Below are 4,508 nucleotides of genomic sequence, written 5' to 3'. Positions count from 1 at the left end.
AAATCCCCCCGGGGGGGGGGTTTTTGAAAGCCATTTTTTTTTTAGCGCCCCCCTGGGTTTTTGGGGGGGGGGGGGGGGGGGGGCGCGAGGCATGGTGAAAAGTTGCAAACAAGTGTCTGGTGTCTGGTCTGGGGGCGGGCAGCGGGGCGCAGTGGGGCACTGGGTGTGCAGGCGGAGGTGGGGTGCTCACTGACCTCTGACCCTGCTGTGTGGTCCTGTTACTGGACAGGGTCCTTCCCTTGGGGGGTCTGCCTGGGGCCAGCCGGTAGTGTGTGGGTTCTTAAATTTGTGCAGGAAATAATTCACAACAGGAGCCCAGGTGACCATGCGGGAACTTTATTAAAGCTGGGACAGTAAAACAAGAAAGGGCTTAGCATAGAAGCAGCAACAGGAGAGCCAGGCTGGGCTGCCTTAGGTCTCTGGGAAGGCAGAGAAAAGGGGGCCTTGGGAAGGGGTTCAGGGGTGAGCCTGGGACGAGCTGCCAATGGTTGCAAGCCTCGTGGGGTCCCTTAGGGTTTAGGGTGCCTGCCTGTGGGGGAAGGGGGGAGGGAATTTCGGGGGCTGCTCCTAGAGGAGACAAATGCACGGGGTCCTTAGTCTCACAGGGGAACCTTAGGGGAGGTGTCAGGGGAGGGTTCCAGCAGAATATTCGACAGCCTTCCAGGTGGGCTCCTCCAGGGCCGTGGTCTCCCCTGATGGGTCAGTGCCAGGGCCGGGGTTGTCAGTCATCGCAGCTGGTCCTGGTGTGGCCCACCTGGTTTTGCTGCTTTTCTGGGCCTGGAGCTGAAGTACAACTGAAGCCTAGATGTTACCTGTGGGGAGGGGACCTGTGTATCTGTGTAAATTGCTTCAGTGTGTTTAGCTCTCTGCCTCAGTTTCCCTGTTCACTGGCCTGTCAGCCCAGGGCCCTGACACTGGCACAGGAGGCACAGGACTAGTCTGAGTATCTTGAAGGCTTTGTGCTCCCAGCAATCAGCCCTCAGGCCCTGCGTGGGGCTCACTCAAAACACCTCTAAAGTTGCAAGTGCCCCCCTCCCCCCACCATGGTCTTGAGACTAAGACTTGGCTTGGTGGGGTCCCTGAAAGGAGTTGGGCTCTGGCCCCGCCCACTCAGCTCCCACCAGTGGGGCCCTGCGGGAGGCGGGGGACGGGGTGGGCTCCCCTGGCTGAGACCTGCCTGTGGGGCAGGGGAGCGATGATGATGATGATTCCAGGGAATCCCATGGAAGCCGATGTCGCTGAGACCAACGCAGGCCCGTCTGCTTGAATCTTCCCTCAGCCTGGGAGTGAGCTCACAGCTTATTCCTGCGCACCCAGGAGGTGGCCCGGATGTAGGGAAGCGCTAGGTCACATGGTCAGAGGCTGGGAGGCCATTCCTGGCAGGGAGGGCTGGGAGGCTGAGCTCACGCCTAGGAAGAGGCAGGAAATTAACCCTGGCTGGTGTGAGAAAGGCTCGCCTGTCCAAACTCAAATAACGGACTCAGAGACAGAAGTGGGCAAAACCCAGACTCTTAATACGTTTTGGAGGCGGGGTGTCCGTGGTACAGGCCCACCCAGGCCAGGGATCACAGCCTATTTATCTCTAAGGTGTGCGAGTCCTCCCCTGGGTCCTCATTGGCTGACTGCTATGGGCTCACCTGTTTCCTCATATGTCGCCTAGGTCTTGCTGTCTCCCATTGGGCCATTTAAAAATGGGCTGAGGCCTTTTCTAGTTGCCTGCATCCTCCCCTGTCTGAGGAGGTGCCCCGGGGGTTCCCACCGTGATGCTGGCCCAGTTCTTTGTTCCTACATCCTCTTCCCTCCTCCCTGCATTCTGTTTGCCGGGGACATTCGGCAACCGCTTCCTTTAAACGTTGACTCTGCTGGAGAGGATCGCAGAGGCCCCCTTCCTGCACTGGGAGACCACCCTTGTCCTACGTGAAGCCAGGTACCTTCTCTGTGGGCACGGCTGCTTGGCTTGGGGATCAATTGGTACAGCCTCTCCGGAGGACCATTTGACAAAATCTGTCACAATTACAAATGCACACAGTCCGCCCACAGCTGGCTCCCATGTGAATGAATGTCCCAGAAAAGCAGAAGGAGGTATGTGGTTCACCCACACAGAGAGCACTGCTGATACCCAGTGTGTGTTTTGCAGTACTTTTTTCTGAGTTCTTTTTTTAGTCCTCACTGGAGGATATTTTTTCCATTGATCCCCACCCCCACCCCCTTTTTAAGAGAATGATGGGAGAGAGACACATCAATTAGTTGCCTCCCCCTGTTGCCCCAACCGGGACCGGGAATCGAACCCACGAGCCATGGGTGCGCGGGCAGGTGCTCTAACCATTGAGACACGGCCCGGGCTCATTCTTTTATTTGCTGTTTTGACAGCTGCTCGCTGAGCTCCCATGATGCACCAAGCAAGGCCCCTGGGGAAGCCAGAGAGGTGAGAGGCCCGCTGAGGTAACAGGTCTCCGGGCGTGGCCTGCCAGGGACCCAGGGACTACCCAGGTGTCCCGCTGGATTTGATTGTTCCAACTTTTGCATTTTTCATAACTCTGAGGGAAACAACACTAGGCCGAATCTTTGCTTTTCTCAGGGTGGATTCCAAAAAGGGGTCAGAGACCCTCCCTGCCTGCGCCTGCACCCGCCGCGGCTCCAGGCCTCCTGGTAAACAAGGCCGCTAATGGCGCATGGAGATGCCCTGGATGGTTCTGGCGAGAGGAACCCGGTGCCACGTTTCCGCGGCCTTTCTGTCCGAGCGTGTCCTGTGCATCCTCTTTGGGGGAATTGGGGCTTTCCGTCTCCATTGAACCTACATTGACTCACAGGAGCTTTTTGCATATTAATGATGAGCCCCTCACTTTCCACAGCCGCTTTGAATCTTTTTTCTCAAGCAAACGCCTGCTGTTCAATCTGGCTTCCGAGTAGTTTGGAGCCAGTTTTATCTTTCTTCCTAAAGCCCAGCAGCGCTCCCCACGTGGCCCCAGCTGCCATCGCTCTTGTCGGGAAGCCGCCCTGCACGAGGGATGAATGCTCACTGCTCACAGAACGCTCCCTCCGGGCTGGGACAGGAACTGCAACTGAATTTTATCCACAGAGAAGCCAGGCTCTGGACACTGTTAACCACCTGCCCAAGGCCACGGGCACGCATCCAGCTCCCTCCCCTCCAGGACTGGTTTCTCCACCAGTTAGAAGACCTGTTTTGCTGGCCGGTGTCTGCGCTGGCCTCCACCCTCAGCTTCAGGCCCCAGGCCCCTGCCACCTCGCCCCGGCCCTCATCCTCAGGAGCAGGGCCAGAGCCACCTCACAGCCCATGCAGCCTATGCGCTGCCCCGCCCTCCCCCGCCCTCCCCCGCCCTCCCATCCTTATCTTGTGACTGGCCGGGCTCTGCTCTGGCCTGGCCATCCCTGCAGGGCTGGTGTGGACAATGTCCTCAGCCCCAGGCTGCCGGCAGCCCTCTGCGGGTGCCCTTTGGGGGCCAGTCACATTGTAGGCCTCGACTGAAAGCACAGGGCACTCTGGTTACTGGGGCCCAACTTGCAAAAGGGCAACTCCGATATGTTCATCGAGTTTCACTGCTGAGATTCATCCCTGGATGTGTAGCTCCTGTAAAACCTAGACAAATGGAAATTGCCACCTGCTCCCCTGGCAGGCACCTCCTCGGTGCCAGGACGTCTGGGACACTCCCACGCCCCTTGCACAGCACGATGAGGATACGCCCTCGAAGCCATGGGGGTGAGGCATGCCTGAGCCCCAGGAGGTGGTGCATCCCTGCAGTCAAGGGGGCCCAGCCTGCACCCCAGGTCAAGGCCAGGAATGCTTTCCCGTTGGTTTGGAGAAACCCTCCTGCACCCAGCCCTCAATCCGGACGCAGGTGCCCCAGGTGGGGCGTCGAGTGGTCCAGCCTGTTCGCAGGGCGGGGCGGGCGCAGCGCTTTTCCCAGGGCTGCTGTTGGAAGGGAGTGGCAGGGCCAGCGCTGCCTCTAGGAAGAAGCAAGCTGGCCCAGGAGCCCCGCAGGGCACCGAGAGGACACAGCAGGACCGCGCAGAACGAATAAACAGCAGTGGTAGCAAAACCTCACACCTTTTCTTGTGAGTTTCAAATTCTTCATAGTCTAGTTGAGAAAAAGAAGACAAGCCCGTGCCACACCCATTTGGGCCAGCGCGGGGCTGTGGGGAGGGGCTGCTGTGCCCACCCTGGAGCCCGTGGGGCACCTGGTGGGGCGGTGGGGCCTCTGCCTGGGTTGCATCTGCCCCTTAGGGACCTGGCACGTGCCCGTGGCCTTGGGCAGGTGGTTAACAGTGTCCAGAGCCTGGCTTCTCTGTGGATAAAATTCAGTTGCAGTTCCTGCTTCGTCAGGTGGCCTTGGGGCCTGAAGTCAGGACACGTGTGCTGGGCCTGGACCAGCCTGGCCGGGGAGCGACAGTCAGCGCTTGCGGGGTGTTGGGGCACGTCCAGGATGGCAAGGGAGGCTGTCTGCGTTGTGCCTGCATGGCACAGGGTGTCCCCAATCTGCTGGTCCTGT

The sequence above is a fragment of the Myotis lucifugus genome, unplaced genomic scaffold, assembly GCF_000147115.1.
Source record: "Myotis lucifugus unplaced genomic scaffold, Myoluc2.0 scaffold_896, whole genome shotgun sequence".
Taxonomy (NCBI): Eukaryota; Metazoa; Chordata; class Mammalia; order Chiroptera; family Vespertilionidae; genus Myotis; species Myotis lucifugus.
Note: the sequence above shows the minus strand (reverse complement) of the source record.